A 19960-nucleotide genomic window follows, 5' to 3' on the forward strand; every position below is an offset into this window, starting at 1 on the left:
TAGATTAAATTTATGAAATGTTTTGAGCAAATGGGAGAAAATGATATTGTAAAGCAAACAAAACACCATGAACATAAAATAACAAAGAAATCGATAGAACAGTAAAACTCCCACTATAGAAGTTTGCTATGAAGAAAGAACTTATATGGTAGAAAAGCATGCTTTGTAATCTGGATAGAATTGAAAATGAACTTTACGAGCACCAACCTGATGAAAGAAATATAGTGATTATACATGCATTAGTAAACATAACTAAAGAATTTAGACACACAATGATAAAGATGAGTTTTCCAGTGGTCCACTTGAGTAAGAAAGCAAACAAATTCTCCACCATTCCATATCTCTTGTATTTTATGTGCATGAAAAATATTTTCAAGTAACATTCAACATACTGAACCCATAGTATTTATATATTTAGGAATTTACATGTATATATGTGTGTGCTTGTGTGTATATATGTGTAACATCGATTATGATTGTCACTATATTCTTATTTGTGTTACTCTCTTATATCTAGGTTTTTTTCACTTTTTTTAATAAAATCACACAATTTCAGATATTTAAAGTAGTTTTTGGTTGAGTCTTTGTATCTCATCCTACTAGAAAAATGCATCTGCCATATAACGTGTACTTGGTATCTCTCCTGAAATTTTCTGTATAGATATTTATACACAATGATATTTACTCTAACAAGCTATATAGTATGCATGGCAAAACTGTGAATTTATCTGTTTCCTTACCCAATATTTGACTACACTAAAACACTGCATTTATTCTAAGAAATCACAAAGGCTGGATGTCTCAGAGCCATTTTGGCTTTTTATCCTTGGAGTAGCATGAAACTTGGATATGTACATTCTTGACGTCTACTTCGGATAATTGACCAGATGAGCTATATTTGAAGAAATGTCAAATGCCAAGATCTCTCCTCTTTCTTATGAGTGATATTTCCACCTGCATGTTTACCATTCCCTACTTTACAAAGTAATCTCAGCATATCTCATACATACAAGCAGTTTCCTTCTGTTGTTAGCTTCTAATTACTACATTAGGAAAAAATATGACCAGACATGAATTTTGTCTCATGTATTCTTACTACAACATTACCCTCTAAATTTCGTGGTGGACAAAATACTTGTGTCCGTGAGTTAGGCTCTAATTCTGTAAATAGTGTTGTGGAGTAGGCACCACAAAACACTGCTCAGACATGGATTTAAACAAATAGAAAATATGAGTCAGGTATTGATTAAACTGTGTGTTCAGGATCCGACTGTAGTAATAAGCATTTCTCAGAGTAAGCTTTAAAGCACACACACATACGTGCATGCGTACACACACACACACACACACACACACAGATACACATACACACACACAAACTGTACTGGGTTGACACACCTTAATTAACAGAATCGGTTAGCCAAAAGCAGAGCCACCGGAGCCAAAAACCAAGAATAAAACATAAAGAGACGATCCCAGAACTATGGACTTTGATGAATCAAGGTTTTTTGGTTTGTTTGGTTTTGGTTTTGGTTTTGGCCAGTGGTACTGTCTACATGCTGGGATTTAAGATCTGAATGGTACTTCCATCATGGGGTCAGTTGTACTAAGAACTGAAGACCTAGTAAGGTCTAAGAACCTGTCATAATAGGTTATGGGTTTAGTTTCTATTCATATCTCTTAATTGTGAGGTGACCATGAGTTCCATTGCCTCTTTTTGTTATAGTTCCTTCATCTGTTTTGCTAGAAGTGATTTATATAATGTCTTCGTTGTATTGTATAACATATGCTAGGAATTTCCTCATTGAAAGTTAGTCAACTTTCGATACTTCTCATGTTTTCCAAGTATTGCTTGAAGACCATGTATAAGTTTGTATCAGTGTGTCATAGTTAAGTACTGTCAGCTTTACACAAACAGAATAAACTGTAAAAAGAAAGATTCAGCTGGATTTTCTGGATCAAATTCCCTGGATCAAATTGGCCTGTTTCTGTGTCTACATCTGTGAGATATGTGTTCTTAAAGGCTAATAGATGTAAGATAGATGGGTCCACTGTGACTATTCTAAGGTAAGTAGGCCTAGGCTATATGCTCAAACTAACTGAGCAAGCCAGGCAGACAGGCAGAGCAAGTCAAACTAGTCTGCTGTGATCCTTTTTTTTTTTTTATTTTTTGGTGTTTTACTCCTTCAAGTTCCCATTATAATAGCTCTCAATGAAGGATTTTGACCTGTTTTATGACATGAAATAAATCCTTTATTCTCTCTCTATTTTTTTCGGTAAGGGTGTTTATCAGAGCAATAGAAAGGCAAACTAGAAAACCAGTAATTTGTTGGATCACTTTTGATTAGATACAGTGATTTCCACATCTTTGTCTGCTCACATAAATATTTCAGTGAGGTTGAAAGAGAATAGTGAATAGTAAATTTATAGTTGTAGTGTGAATAACTCTTTATATAAAACAACTTCTTATTGATCATATTGAATCTACTTATGCTGATATACTGATTCTAAGAGTGTAGTTGTCAGGATAATTACTACATAGTAATTAACATTTAAATCCCATTAATTCCTTATCTATTACCTGCAGTGTTATTTTTGGTCAGCATGCTTGCACCTATCCCATTTCACAGTGACCTAGCCAAAAGGACCAGGTGGACCATTATCATCCCTAGATTATCTTCAACAGAAAACTGTTCAGGACACAATCAAGAAACAATTAGCACAAAAGCAGTTCTCATCATTAACAATCTCACTACCAGGGCTTATATATTCTTTGTTGTCATAAAGCATAATAGTGATTCATAACATTAGGCATATGTTCCTTTGCTTTATTGAGAACAAAACTGTAAATATAGATTCCTTCATCCAAAGACACCAGGAACAGATGGACAATTTACCATTCATCTATTTTCTGACTTACTGGTTTCACTGACTCTATTCTATCTCCATGTATACAGGACATGGAATTTCTCTAAAAGTTTACCAAATCAAATACAGAAGAACAGGTTATACTGGAGGATTATCTATAAGCTAATATTCAGGAGTACAAGGATTTGAAGGTCATACTAGGCTATATAATAAGGCCCTAATTTACAGATTTAGTCCATTATCCTCTTTTCTTTTCCTTTATTTTCTTTCCTTTGATTTATTTATTTATTTACTTTTCTCTTTGCATAGTCCCTTCCATGAGAGAGTCATGGAAACAAATTAGAACATTTTCATTGATTTTATGCAACAAATCTTAATATAAGATTGTGTTATAGATTTAGCTTCCACCCATTGGCCTAGCCTCCCTACCTGCCCCCATTATGCAACTTGTGCTAAAACCAGACAATATAAAGGTGAAGTATTATCTGCTATTTTCACGTTGCACTCCTAGAATCTTACCAACATGACTGTTTAAACATGAAAAAGATTGATATCAGTAGAGATGCTGATGACAAAACCTACCAGGACACAATACAATAGTCAAGTAAGAGATGCTGAGAGTGGGATAGATAGGTTTTTCAGGAAATAAAACAGCTGGTTGTTCAATATCAATGGTCTCCTAAAATATCAGTGGTACTAAATATCAATGTATCAATGGTACACTAAACAGTACATATGAGTAATATTATAAACACCAAGAAAGTCATATATAGGAATATATATATGTATACATATATATACACACACACACACACACACACACACACACACACAAATAGATGATAGATAGATGAGAGAAAGAGAGAGAAAGAGACCAAGAATTTGAAAAAAAATATAAGAATGGCTAAGTGGGAGGATTTGGAGAGATGAAAAGGTGGGAGAAATGATGTAGTTATATTATAATTTCAAAAGTAAATAATGGTATTTAAAAGCAATCCTGATATTACTGTGTGGATAGCTTTGACTTTTTGGCTATTTGGTTGACTGTTATTTTGTTTTAAATACTATTCAGGTTAAGTATGCAAATAGATAAGGGGGATTTCTTTGTACATAATGCTTAGAAAAATTCATTTCATTTTGACATTTGTGTTCCTTTGAAGAAAGATCTTTTTACAATAAAAGAACGGTGAAGAATTTAGAACAGTGAGGGTATTATGGCATAGAAGGATATAATTCAGAGGTAGAGAATTGTGGAGACATGTTAGAACCCTGCAGGTAATAAAGGCATCCACAGTGATCATAATTAGGGCTACAATGAGATGGCAAGTATCATCATTCCCATCTAAGATGTTTGATAGAGACTGAATTTGTGCAAACAAAAGTCAAAGGTGTGAAAAAGTCTATGAATCTGATTGAGTACTGAGGGATATTTCTAGAATCAGTAGGAGAAGTGTTGGGGTGAATATGTCCTAAATTCATTATACATATAATATACATATGAAATTATCAAGGAATTAATATAAATATTGTATTAAAAAGATATTAGTGCTATAGTGTTCTTAAATTTATCAGACACTTTATGAATCATTAAATACTAGAAGAGTTATTATTATAAATGGTGCTTTGCCTTCTTTCCTGGAGGCTAAGGGTCAGCTGATAGTTGGTTGCAAGTGATAGAAAACTGAGACAGAGTATAAAATGATCTCAAATTCTGCAAGTGCAGCTGAGTTTTCCCCATTCTTTGTTTACTCTTCAGTCTGAAGCAAAATGTTACTGTGTCCGAAAGAAATGTCATGAAGAGAATAAAATTAGAAGCAGTAGTTAAAACATACTCAGTGTCTTATAACTGTGTATAAGAATATGTATCTATCAAGTTTTGGCTTTGGTTACTCTGAGAAGAACTGGCACAAGTGACACCATTTTGTATGGAAGGCTTCTCACTATGAATCCCAAGTTAACCATAAATCTACAGTCTTAGTATTTCCAACTAATACCTGCTAGAAAAATAAGCAAGTTCCATCGTACCAAGCACGGTATCTTTTTGATTCTCGTGGCATGCCACCTATGGGGAACCATGGTCTCTGTAGACCTTGATCATTACTGTCTGGTGCATTGGTCGTGATTGTCCCTAATCATTAGATGGGATCAGTATAAACTATTCTGAACTAAACCCAAACAGCCATCTTTGCTTGGTAAGAAATATTTGAGATCATGGGACCATGTACTACTACTATATTATTCTATAGCAGAATACATGTGTCTACACTATGTCTGCCTGCATGCCACAATGACACACCATTATGATAATGGACTGAACCTCTGAAAATATAAACCACTTAAATATTTTCCTTGTGATATTTTGGTGAAGAATGTGGTTGCTTTTTCCCTTGTCTGAAGAGTCTGCCTGAGGTTTAAGTGAAGAGATGGATGAGTTCTGTTTGCAGAAGAAATCTCAAAGCAGCATAGTATAAACTCTGTTGTGTGATTATTAGTAGTAATGCTAATGAAAACTTATATTAAAAAGGTAGAAGAAAAGTGAAATTTGAGAAGAAAGTGAGTACCAGGAAGTGTAATGAAACTACATCCTGTGTTCAAGGAGATAAATAGGTTAAGAAAAGTAGTAACTTCAGGGCAAAATCCCCTCTCCCCCCAACTAAATTTCAAACTTGTGAAAAGATATTATGGGAAAACTTAGATGAGGGTGTTGTAGTGCAAACCTCTAATCTTAGCACACAGAAAGCAGAGGTTTGAGGATCTCTGATTTTGAGGCCAGCTTGACCTACATCACAAGTTACAGAAGAGCCAAGCTTAGGCAGTGAAGATAACCACCCCAAACAGAAAGCTAACATCGATGTAATTGAACATATTCCAACCCCAGTATGCAGAAGAACTTGGTAGCTTTGGCCATGTAATTCTGGAGTAAAGGATAGAAGAAAGGGACTATAGAATTTCTCTACACCTAACAGATCCTACTGAGGCCAAGTTATATCAGGGGTGTCTATTAATGGAAGTCTCTAAAGGCTGCCACTGTGTGAAGTTGAGAACGTGAAGCCTGGATTGCCTCGCAAACTCCAAAATATTAGAGATACCAGGACCATAGGATACCTTCTGAGGAAAGTTGCTAATAGGGAGTGAAACCAGCTTAATAGAGAGAAGTATATTGCAGTCAATAAAACTGAAAAGATATGGAGATCTTAAGAGAATTTTTACAACAGACATAAGGATGCAGAGTTTAGAGTTTACCCACTTGGTTTCTGGCTTTGCTTTGTTTCAGTATTTACTCACTATTCTCCCTTCCCTATGTCTTATAACAGTAATTTATATCTTGTGGAAGTATATGTTAAAAGTATGTGATTTTTTAATTTTAATTTAATGGGAATTACAGTTAAGAATTTTCATGGATCTTAAAAGATACTTTGAACTTTGGAGACTCTGATAAGACTATAGGAAGTTTTGAGGTAGGACAAAATGCATTTGCATTTTAATATTGTTACAAGTTTATGGGGCCAATAAATAGAGTGTGATAGTTTGAATGTAATTGGTTCCCATAATTCGACAGAGTGGGGTCATTAGGAGATGCAGTATTGTTGGAGCACCTGTGGCCTTATTGTAGGAATGGTGTCACTGTGGAGGCAGCCTATGAGGACTCACACATGCTCAAGACATACCCAGTGTCTCAATTCACTCTCTGCTGATTTCTGATAAAGATGTGAGTCTTCTCAGCTCCTACTTGAACAGTATGTCTGCCCACATACCACCATGACACACCATTATGATAATGGCCTACACCTCTGAAAATATAAATCATCCCAATAAAATGTTTTTCCCTTATAAGAGCTGCAGTGGTCATGAGTTTTCTTCATAACAATAGAAACCCCCATTAAGGCAGTTAATAATCATGTTCTATAGTTTAGTTTCTTTGACATAATTAGTACCTTTTTTAAATAATCATTTTTAGTTTGAGGAGACCAGCTCATTCTTGGTTTTAACTATCTTAGTTATTCTTTGAATGTGAGAAACAAAGTAGACCAGTGACAATTTACCCCTCTTGAGTCGATCCTAGGGTTCCTGACATATGGTTATGTTTAAAGTATAAAGCAAATTTTGTATATAACTAATGAATCCTGGTCAAGATATAGTGTTGTCCATAATTGGAACACTGTTGACTTGGCCCAGGCCTTTTATGCAAGGTAAGGACAACTGTCAGAACTTTCTCAAATCTCTTTTAGGAAGACTATTCCTCCTATGTCTGGTGCCAGGCTTCTGCCTTTGCCTTCTTCACTGTAATGCTTCTGGGGAAATATCAATAATTTAGTTACTGCTCTTTCAAAAGACATAGAAGCAAAAAAAATGACCAAGTATCTCTTATAGTATCTATATACAGTCCAGCAGAGTGTCAGTATACTGATAAAGTTATGTGTTCCTTAAAGCATTTTTTTATTGAGAAAAGAAGAAAAAAAAACATAAACAAAAATCAAGTTTCCACCTCCTCCCAGCCTCCCATTTCCCTCCCCCTCCTCCCACCCTTCTCCCACTCCTCCCACCCTTCTCCCCCTCCTCCCACTCCTCTCCCCCTCCCTCTCCAGTCCACAGAGCAGTCCGGGTTCCCTGCCCTGTGGTAAGTCCTAGGTCCTCCCCCCTCCGTCCATATCTAGGAAGGTGAACATCCAAACTGGCTAGGCTCCCACAAACCAGCACATTAAGTAGGATCAAAACCCCGTGCCATTGTCCTTGGCATCTCATCAGGCCTCATTGTTCGCCATGTTCAGAGAGTCCGGTTTTATCCCATGCTTTTTCGGTCACAGTCCAGCTGGCCTTGGTGAGCTCCCAGTAGATCAGCTCCACTGTCTCAGTGGGTGGGTGCACGCCTCGTGGTCCCGACTTCTTTGCTCATGTTCTCCCTCCTTCTGCTCCTCATTGGGACCTTGGGAGTTCAGTCCAGTGCTCCTGTGTGGGTCTCTGTCTCTATCTCTATCCATCACCAGATGAAGGTTCTATGATGATATGCAAGATATTCGTCAGTATTGCTCTAGGATAGGGTCGTTTCAGGTTCCCAATCCTCAGCTGCCCAAGGAACTAACTGGGAACCTCATCTTGGGCACTTGGGAACCCCTCTAGGGTCAAGTCTCTTGCCCACCCTAAAGTGGCTCCCTTACCTAAGAATTGTGGTTCCGTGCTCTCCTATCCACCTTTCCTTTATCCCAATTCTCCTGTTTCCCCAAGTCCCCCCTCCTTCCCTTCTACCTTTTCTCTTCCCATCTCTCCTTACCCCCATACCACCCCACCCCCAAGATCCCAATTTTCTCCCCGGCAATTTGGTCTACTTCCCTTAGACAAGAGGATAACTATATGTTTTTCCTTGGGTTCACCTTCTTACTTAGCTTCTTTAGGTTCACCTATTGTAGACTCCGTGGCCCTTATTTATGGCTAGAAACCAATTATGAGCGAGTACATCCCATGTACTGAACGCGCCCGATCTCGTCTTAAAGCATTTTTTAAATATATCTTCCTGTATGTTTGAGGTTTTCCTACATTGCTCTACTCTATCTGTGTCCTCACAGCTTCCATATACATGTGTCTACCTTCCGGATCCTACCTTTCTACTTCCATATTCCATGACTTCTATTACTATTCCCACCTCTCCCTTACATCCTTTCACACCTCATGGACTCCTAGTTTCCTAACCTACACTCATACTCACTAATACATAAATACACATCTTTAATATATAGACACTAGGGTTAATATGTGAGACATATTATGTGGAGTTCATTTGTCAGAGCACAGGATACTTCAATCATTGTTTTCAGTTCTATACATATCTCTGCAAATTTTATAATTTCAGCTTGCTTTATAACTGAATAAGATTCTATTGTGTATATGCAGCACATTTTCATCATCCATTTACCTGGTGATGGGTAGCTACACTAATTACATTTTCTTACTATTCTGAATAAAATCGTAACAAACGTTACAAAATGGTAAGAATTGCTGTAATAAGGGCATAGACGGCTTTGGCATCTCTCTAGGAGTAGTACAGCTGAGTCAAATGGTAGTACGACTTCTAGCTGTTCCAAAGACATCCACAATGATTTCCCTGGTGCTAATAGAAATTTAATTTCTCATGAAGAGTCAATAAGAGTTTATTGTTCTCCACCTCTTCATCAGCACTTTAATTTCTTTTTCTTTCCTATTGATAGTTACTTTAGTTGGGCTGAGATTGAATCTCAAAGTTGGTTTAATCTGTATTATTCTCTGATTTTGAAAACTTCTAGTTTTTCTTCTAAGAATTCTATTCAGTGCCATGGCCTGATATTTCTTTCTTTCTTTTCTTTTTTTTTTGTTTTTTTTCTCCTTGTTTTTGATTAGAACCTTTTTTTCTTAGTATTTTTTCTATTTCTACTTTTTAATCCTCTATCAGATGTACAGATGACAAAATTTTTCCCATGTCCATAGACTGCCTTATCACTTTTAAACTATTTCCTTTGTTGTATGGATTCTCAATTTCATGAGACTCCATTTGCTGGTTTGTTATTTCCAGTGGTACTGTAATCCTATACAATCATTGCCTATGCCTATATCTGGCAGTGAGTTCCATACTTTTTCCCCTATATGTTTATAGTGTTATGTCTTTTACTAACACATTTTGCCTCATTTGGAATGGATTAGTTTTTGCATGGTGAAATATAAAGATTAAGTTATATTTTTCTACACATGTATATTCAAGGTTGTCAATTCAAGTAGTATATTTTTTGATCCCTTGTCAAAATGCAAATGTATATAGACACAGAAATTTATTTCTTGATCCTGTATTCTATTACATTGATGTGCATGTCTACATGTCAGTCTTTTGTAACAATACAAGGATGTTTTTTTTAAATAAGACTCTGAGTATTACTTAAAATCATATGTGTTAATACTTCCAATGACATTCCTTTAGTTTAGGATTATTTGGACTACCTAAATTTGAGCTTTCAAGTAAAATCCCCTTCCCCATTTTCTGGTTAATGGGAACATTCAGGACTTGCCTCAACTCCAGGCTATGGCAGTCGGTGAAACTGTATCATCTCAGGAAGCGAACTTGAAATTGTTCTGAGCATTTTGAAGTCCAAAAGTGATATTTGGGTGGTGTTTGTCACCTTAATAGTATTATCATAATCCAGATGGAATCATCATTTTGGTACACCATCCTCCTTTTGGAGACTTCAAAGGCATGGTCACAGTTTACTACAGAAAATTCAAACACTTTAAATATTATTTGCTGTAGACAGATACTGCATGTTCATTTCCTAGCCACCCAGACTTGAATAATCACACAGAAACTATATCAATCCCAATATTATTTGAAGAATGTCTCGAGTGTATCCTTAGCTAGCTCTTACATCTTAAATTAACCCATTTCTACTAAACTGTGTATCACCATGTGGCTGTGGCTTACTGGTAAGGTTCTCTCTTTCTCCTTCTACAGCTACATGACAATACTGTTCCTGACTATTTCCTTTAATTATATAAATAGTAAAGTTAATTCTGGGTCATTAGAAATAAGCTCAGTGTTTGCAATGTGTAAAACACCTCATTCTGTATATTGAGATTCAAAAACTACATTGAGAGATGCTGTAAAATCCATTAATACAATGAGAATGCCATGTAATTCTGACTTTAGCATAAAGGATCTGAGTTTACTTAAGGTGCCTGATTTATTACTTGCCTTTCCTGATTTATTTGCATCAGTATAGAATATAAAGCCTCCAAAGATTGGTGTTCCTCACACAACACCAGAAAAGATCCTATTAGATTTTTATAATTTGAAGTCTCTTTCTTTGGGAAAATCTGTTGTTAGTATCTTCCAAAAAAGTTGTTGAAGCTCTTTGCCAATGTTCATTTTCTGCCTATAAAGAGGAAATTTCAGCATTACTAAAAGGTACTACAATTTCGTATAGGTCTATATCTGCTAATTGATGAAGTCTCATTTGTCCTTTATAATAAACTCAGGAACATTTCCAAATAGTTTTTAATTATTTAATTTAATGTGGTAAAAATCTCCATTCTAAGATAATATCTTCCCTTCACATTTAAATCCATGTAGAAGAATGTATAGAGTGTAAAATAACCAGAAACATGCATCAGTTTATGGTTTCTTTGGGAGGTTGGAGGAATGTTAGTCTGGGAATTCCATTGTAACAAATCATGTCCACATAAGTTCATTGCTATGTTAGCAAGGTATGGCTTTAATTTTCATCTCAGTCCTTCTGGCCCTTTACATTTGACATCTCGTACTTTCTTGAGATAGAGTTGGATGCCAAGATTCTGAAAAGATTATTGTTACATTTTCACTTTTTGATCTTGAGATATCAGTCATTTGGCAGTTCCTTAAAGGTGACTGGATAAAATAAGTTTGGTTGTTTGAAAACCGTATAATGTGCCTCTCTAACCTTATAATATGATGCTGAGATTAGTTCTGCTTTAAATTTTTCTGTCTGTATCTAAATATCTCTATAATGTGTTTTAAAAAGTTTTTCTAAGATTTGTATCTTAACACTCATATCAACCAACTTTCTTAGGGCTAAAACAAGAATGATCAAATGGATAAAGTTTATAATTGACTTTACATAAATCCCATCTAAGTTGATTATGGCCTCATTTAATTGTTTCATATTAAACATCCATTGTGTAATCATACAGATACCTAACTCCCTCCATCATAAAAGTGTTTTCAATTCTTTAATGTGGGAAAAATTCATTTTTTCTTTTTGTTTTTTTGCTAATTCATCATTTTAAGAATTTCAAATAAGTTCACCAAATCTGAAGATGACAACAGTGAAGATGACAGAGAATTGTCAGAGTGACTGCTGCTACATAGAACAGGAGAAGCCTGAATGGGGTTTCAAGAAAGCTACTTAGTTCAGCAGAGGCCTGAAAAGGTGGTACAGGAAAAGCCCACAAACCACTGTGCGAGGTAGCCAGCAGTCTAAAAAAATAAGTACGGGAAATTGTGGGGAAGAAATACATGGGGCGAGAGCTTCCAAGAGGCAGAACTGGCTGGTGATGAGGGGCTAACTCTGACAGCATTTCGAACACTCGCACCTGGGGAGTTTGCTAAAGAGAGGTAAACTACATAGTAAATAAGAAAAACCAGCAGCCTACTGAATTGGAAAAGATCTTCACCAACCCCACATCAGACAGAGAACTTATCTCCAAAAATATATAAAGAACTCAAAAAATTAGACATCAAAATTCCAAATAAGCCAATTAAAAATGGGGTATAAAACTAAACAGATAATTCTCAACTGATGAGTCTCAAATGACAGACATTAAGGAAATGTTCAATATCCTTAGCAATCAGGGAAATGCAAATATATCAGACTCTGAGATATCATCTTACACAAGTCAGAATGGCTACCATCAAAAATACCAATTATAGGTTTGCTGAAGAGAATGTGGAGTATGGATAACACTCCTCCATAGCTGGTAGGAATGTACAACCACTCTGGATATCAGTATGGTAGTTTCTCAGAAAATTGGGAATCAACCTACCTCAGGACACAGCAATGCCACTCTCGGGCACATATCCACAAAATGGTCAATTACACTACAAGGACATTTGTTTAAATATGTTTATAACAGCATTATTTGTAATACTCAGAACCTGTAAACAACCCGGATGTCCCTCAAGTGAAGAATGGATAAACAAAGTGTGGCACATTTAAACATTGGAGTAAAATCGATGACATCTTGAAATTTGCATGCAAATGGATAACACCAGAAAAAATAATCTTGAGTAAGGTAACCCAGACCCAGAGAGATGAACAGTGTATGTACTAATTCCTAAGTGAATACTAGCTGTAAAGCAAAGGATATTAATCTTATAGTTTATAATCCTAGAGAAATAACCATGGTGAACCCTAAGAAAGACATGCATAGATCCACCTGCAAAGGGGAAATAGACAAGATAGAATGACAGAATTGTGAGCATGGAGGGGAGGGGGAAGGGGAAAGAGGGAGGAAGAAGGGGAGGGGGAGGAGAACTTGAGGAGATGGGCTATTCAAGATGGAGGAAGAACAGAGATGAGAGCAAGAAAAGATCTTTTGATTGAGGGAGTCATTATGGGGCTAACAAGAAACCTAGCACTTGAAAAATTCTCATGAATCCAAAAGGATGACCCCAGCTAAAACCTGAAGCAATAGGGGAGAGGGTACCTGAATTGGCCTTGCCCTGTAGTTGAACTGATGAATATCTTAACTGTCACTACAAATCCTTCATCCAGCAACTGATGGAAACCGAGGCAGAGACCCATAGCGGAAGACTGTGCAGAACTCTCAAAGTCCAGTTCAAGAGTGGGAGGAGTGAGAATATGAGCAAAGAAGTCAAGAAGGAGACACACATTGAAACAGTTTACATGGGCTCAACAACTCCAGCCACAGAGGGGAGAAAACAGTATATGTCCAAACTAGTTCCTCTGAATTGGGTGACAGTTGTATGGCTGGGGCAGACTGTAGAGCCACTGGCAGTGGCACCAGGATTTATCCTTATTGCTTGTACTGTTTTTTTTTTTTTTTGGAACCTATTCTCTTAGAATGGATGCCTTGCTCAGCCTAGATATAGTAGGGAGAGCCTTGTACCATCTTTGAGGAGTGGATGGGGTGAAGGAACTGGGATTTGTATATATAATGAAAAAAGGATAGTTTGTTTTCTTTTTTAAAAAAGGAAATATAAGAAATTATTTAAAAAAAAGAAAAGAGGAGAAAAACAAGTTTAACTGCAGTTGTTTTCTTAATTTTGTGATGAAATAATTCATTCCAAATCGCTAAATGCTATCTGCTTTATTCATCTGTTGAAAATCAGTCTTTCATATCCTCTTATAATTATTTTAAGAAAAATTTGTCTTACATTTAGTGTGATTTGAATATCTAAACACTCTTTAGTATCAAAATCATGCAAGAACTTCAATATATTGTTTTAAGAATTTGAATATTTGCAGCTTGTTTCTATTTGCTTAGGGACTTGTTTTCAAAAAATTGTTTGGGTGTCATCAATTTATTAGTAACCCTTTACATATGCTTGAAATAAAATACAAGAGGGAATCATGACAATAGAAATATATTAGTTTTATCATAATAGAAACAAGAAAAGTATATTAATTTCTTTAAGACGTATAATATACAAGTTGCATAGGGATCAATCACTTAGTTTACTTAGAAAAGTGTGTTGTGTATATTCAGGCAGTAACACTAACTATGCCAGTCAGTGTTCCATTAAAGTAACAAATTCTCATTGGATTAAATTTTGAGGTGAAAGGGTTTGTTTTGGTTTCCAAATGTGAATGTAGCAATCTAGGCACAATAGGGCAAATTGCTTTTGAGCTTGTGTAAGAACATATATCTTAGAAGAAAAAGTATGTAGCAATAAGCATCTTTTCCTGTGTTGCCTAAAAGCAAAGAAAAAAGGAGAAAGTGTTCCTTTAAGCAGGCATCAGTTACCTAAAGCCTCTCCCAAGGGCCTAGCACTTAATGTTACCACCATTTTATTTAATAACATTGTCTGTGAACTACAATTTTAACACATGGACTTTGGGGTACATTATAGATCAATGATTTAGCAAGTATTTGGGATAAATAACTTCAATACTCTTAATAATGTTACTCTACAATTCCATATCAAATTTCATCTTCCTCAATTTCTTCTACCACATTATCACCTTTATTTACATCTACCCTAAATTAATCACTAAAGGTAGAAAGATGGCAATCTGTCATGATTGATAGGCAGCAAGCACAGATGATACACAACTATATATTTCTATTCCAAACTCCTCTTCTACAGATTAAAAGATATTGTTTTGAAGAGCAAGAAATAGTGGGACACCACAGAGAGGGATGGAGTTCTGAAAAATATTGCAGCTGGGACTCAATCTGTATTTAGAAATGAGAAGATTTGAGATGAGAAACTTAAAGGACAGAAGACTTCATGGTATAGTGCCTTCTCCAAAGATAGATAGAGGACCACACATTGCATAGAATTATATACAGTCCAACTGTGATAAGCAGATGACAGGGATACAGAAAGAGTAGCTATAGGACCATACGTTGTCTGGGTATGATCATGAAGGATAGACAATGGGATTACAGGAAGAATAATCAATTGGTCATATACTTTCAGTGAGAAGTCATGTAGATGCTTACAAGAGACAGATGTAATGGAAACTTGCAGGTAAGCCACAGCCACATGGCGATACAAAGATTAATAGAAATGGGTTAAATTAAGATATAAAAATTAGTCACAAATATGCTTAATTTATTGGCCAAACAGTATTGCAATTAATATGGATTTTGTGAGATTATTTCATCTCTAGACAGCCAGGAATGAATGAGCAGCCTCTGTCAATATATTGGCACATCAACATGGTCTGAAACATTTGGGTAATGATACCCGCCATTCACTTTGGATTCAGATGCTTCTATATCTGCTTGGGGTTGGGAGGAAAGTAGCTGAAACCAAGCCCCATGGCTCAGTGGCAAATTCCTGTAACTATATGCAGAGATATTTCCAGCCCACTAGGGCACTGCATGGCAGATTTAGCCTATACTGAGACAAAAAGGGTTGATATGCTGTGCGGTGCTTCCCAGAGTTGAGGTGGCAAGTCTCAGAAGAAGTGAACATGCCTCTGCCATGTTGGGGTGACCTGAGTCAAAAGGCAAAGCAGCCCTTAATCCTAGTCATGGCACTTAGCATTTTGAGAAGTGGTCCTAGTCATAAAAGGATTACAGATACACAATAAAGACAAATTCAGATGAAAAAGACATCTAAATGGGTCACAGTATGTTTAAAAATGTGCATAGGCTTGGGAGAGAGAAGAAAGAGAATAGAAAGTTAGAAAAAAGAAGTATATATTTTTTTAAAAAAATAAAACAAAGTCTTTAAAGAGACAGTACAGACAGACAGTCATGTCAGATTAAAGCAATAAAGAAAAATAAGTCATGTAAAGATAGAATAAACACAGAGAGTCTGGATTATGTATATTATTATATTCCCTTTGAATTTTTTGACTGTGAATGAGCTAATTATAGACAGACATTTCATTGTATGAGCTGCTAAGATAAATCAAGATATATATATATTTTAAACTATCTTAACTTCAAAATTTGGATCTAAGCATTTATTGCTTGGAAAAGAGGTTCCTCTTTTGTTTCCACAGAGAATTAGTACCTGTGGATTCTTTCCAGACTAATGTGGTTTAATGGACCCCTAAAAGGTTGCCATGAAGATCCCAAGATGTTACTTCAACCAACAAAATCAGGAAGCAGATCAGAGGGAACTATGCCCAATTTAATATATATATATATATATATATATATATATATATATATATATATATATATATTGCTTCAAATGATTGTTTATATTTAAACGGGGATATGCTATATATTTGAATACTTTGCATTGGTATGGATCTTGGTCTATTGATACAAATTTTAGGTCATTTTTTATATTTCTGCTCTTTATTATGGTATTGTGTTTGTGCAGCTCATTTAAAAATGTAATGTATAATTAAGGAATACAGGTCAATAGAAAGCCATCTATAATAGTCAAGCTTGTAGTCATGCTAGTTAGGTTTTCTAGATATATACAGATATGTTTCAGTTACAGAGATAATCTTAAAACCTTTAAAATACCTATGGAATATGGTATTTAAAATGTTTTAAGAACTTAGGACTTTTCATGGCAATGAGACACATCTGCTCCTGGAAGCACCAATTACTTCAAGAGGATGATGGACTTTGAAGAGGCTAATTCCTTATGTTGTTTATTAGGCATTTGGTCAAGAAACTGCTCTTGCCTGGACTGCTTGATGTTATTCTGTGTAAACTTGACATGTAGGACAACAATAAAAAATGACTGCTGAAGTTGCCTAAAGAAGGTGAGACAGTCCCTCAGGGTTCCTGCTTCATGAAAGAGTGTGTCAGACGTTTTCAGGACAAGTGACTGGCAAACTGCCAATATAGACGGAAATGTTTTTGAAATTTCCTGCTTCATGGAAGAGTCTGCTAGATACAATGCACCTGTAGGCTAAAGATGGATGCCCCAATGTTGCAGAAGAACTTTGGGTTACTGTTCAGAAAATAAGATGTCTCTGTCAATTACAGAGTTTTGGAAGTTTTTTACAATGCACTTCCTGTTAACTTAGGTAATATTACATCCTTCTAGGGTCTTTGATGGAGTTGAAGAAAAGATAGTTATATCCATAGTTTTCCTTAATTACAATAAAAGATGAGGTAGATATAAATATTGTAGCTGTAATTCTTGCATGATACCCATTTTGTTATATATGACTTTATTATGTTAAAGTTAAAAACCTTCCTTTTTAGTTAAACGGAAAAGGGGAAATGGTGTGTCAAGTACTTCTGTATATGTGCTGCTTTTATTGGTTAATGAATAAAACTGCTTTGGCCAAAGGCTTAGGACTAAAGCCAGGCAGGATATCCAAACAGAAATGTAGAAAGAGAGTAGGCAGAGTTGGTGAGAAGCCGTGCACCTGCTCGCAGGAGACAGACACAACAGATTCTTGCAGATAAGCCACAGCCATGTGGCAATACACAGATTAATATTAATGGGTTAATTTAAGAATTAAGAGTTAGCCAGAAATATGCTTAAGTTATTGGCCAAATAGTATTGCAATTAATACAAATTTCTGTGTCATTATTTCAGCTCCAGGCAACCGGGAACAACTGAGCAGTCTCTGCCAACAGTTATTAAAGAATAAAAGAATTCTTTATAGATAATGCAATCTGCCTCATTTATTTAATCAATGTAGTTTTTCCAGGATCTTTACTTTTAAAGTTCAAGGAAATGTATCAAAGAAAATCTTCAAATGCTTCTCCAGTTTTTTTCTGGAAAATTTGCTGATTTTCTTGAAAACACCGCTCATGGTTTGATCCTTTGGCTTTTAATCCTCTTAATCATGGCCAGAATGTTAAAGTTCTTCCAATTTGGTTAATATTTTTTTCAAACTACAATAATGACCATCTGCAGACTAAAGTAGTTTGTTTTCCTAGTTCCTTACCATTTCTCACCCTGGTGACTCCCAGTAATGATTTACCATAGAGTAGTTTCTCCCTCATTTGACTTTCTGTTGTCACCCCTATAAATAGCCTATCACAGGCAAATGTGGGAAGCTTTCAGTTCCTGCTCCCACCCCTTCTATCCATTTCTCACTCTAATACTCCCTGGTCAGTAAACAGGCAAAGAATATTCTGATTTCCTAATCCAGAGACCTTCCATCCACAGTATTTCTCATTTTTAACCAGTTCTGTTGGGAAGTTGATGATTTCTTTGTCTTTGCTTTCAGAAACCTTGTTATCCCTTTGTTCTTCACAAAGAATTATATATTTCCTGCAAAGACATTCATCAGTTTTGGTTCTAAGTCTCTGCAAGATATAATTCCCATGAACATTAAAGTATTTTATACAGATAGGAGATGGAGAGCTGGTTCAGAGAGTTACAGCAATTGTTTCTCTTACAAATGAACCAGATTTGCATAGCCACTCCCAACTATGGCCAACTCTAGTACCAGGGAATCTTCCACCCATTTCTGGTCTACACAATCACAGATCCTGCACATGGGGCATAGGCATACATGCAGACATCACACATATAAAAAACGAAAAAAAAATCTTTTGTAAAACCATTCCGTACGTTCTATTTTAAGATAGTATTCTCTTCTCAAGGTTTCTAACACATCAATAAAGAGTTGTATCTCCAAAAATGGTATTAACAGCATATGCCCAACAAAAAAGTATAAAATACGAGGTACTATTTCTAGTTTAACACAGGACTATTATATTTGATCCATTTAAACTCCATCATGCTTATTCAAACTTCTATTGAGAGTTTGAGCAAAACTCCAGAGTTTCCTTCAAATTACAGAAGATTTTCTCCATAGGAAGAAAATCCACATAATTTATACTTTCAGTTGGAGAATTATTACTTAGCCACCCTCTAGGTGATTGCTATTGATGCCTGAATTAATGTTCCCTTATTCTTTGGTTTTCAATAAATTTTTAATTATGTGCATGTGTATGTCTGTGTCTGTGCAGATACACACACAGGCAAAAGGCTTCACATCCCTTAGAGCAGAAGTTACAGACAGTAATAAGATGCTGTCCTTTGCAGTTGGAGTTGCCAGAAGCTGGCTTTGGGGACTGAACTCATGACTTCTGGAAGAGCAGTTAGTTCTGTGACTCTCTCCAGCCATTGTTTCCTAACTACTTAAAGATAATAATACTAGCTTTAGACTTTCTTCAGTAAGTTAAATAAAATCACATAATAACAACTTGAAATGCAGTATTTCTTCATTGAGGAGGTCTTACAGTATTCTTATACATTTAATCCTCTCACGTTAGATAATTTTGTGATTTTTTTCCTTCACACTCTTAGTCTTAAAATTCATTTCCAATAAAATCTCCTCTTTAATATTTTTTTTCCAGAACTATCTTACTAAATTCACATATCTCCTTTACATCTTACCAACACTGGAGAAAAGTAATTTTATCTTTATATTTAAAAATGTATGAATGAATTATACCATGGGTTAAACCATAAATAGGTTATATTCGTATTTTTATAATGTCTGACATAATGCAAAGATTCAGATCATCTAATTATCAAGGCCTGATTTGATGTGAAGGTGGTCTCTGAGGATTCTAGAACATGTTCCTAAATGTTCTAAGTTCTACTGTAACCTTACTTTTCCTGAATTTTTTTTTCACGTGACAAACTGCATAACTTCCCTCAGAGAGACTGATCTTGCCACCTGTGTTACTCTGTTTCTTCTAGCATCATCTCTGGTTGTTCCTGTAAGACGACTCCTGCTGATGAGCAGAAGTGCAGCAATCCTTCCACTCCACCTCAGAAAGGAGAGAGTTGCAAGGGATATTTTGGGTGCAATAGAAAAGTATCCTCTTATTGCTTTGTCTCCTGTCATGGCCAGCATTGAGCCCCATTCTCCTCTTACATCCCTCTCCATTTTCACATTTTTCTTTCTCTTGGAAATCTTTTAACTCTACCTGTGTTTCTATCATGTAATGCATGTCTAAG

The sequence above is a fragment of the Microtus oregoni genome, unplaced genomic scaffold (assembly GCF_018167655.1).
Source record: "Microtus oregoni isolate MIOR12 unplaced genomic scaffold, Mior012 000019F_ref0000042, whole genome shotgun sequence".
Classification (NCBI taxonomy): domain Eukaryota; kingdom Metazoa; phylum Chordata; class Mammalia; order Rodentia; family Cricetidae; genus Microtus; species Microtus oregoni.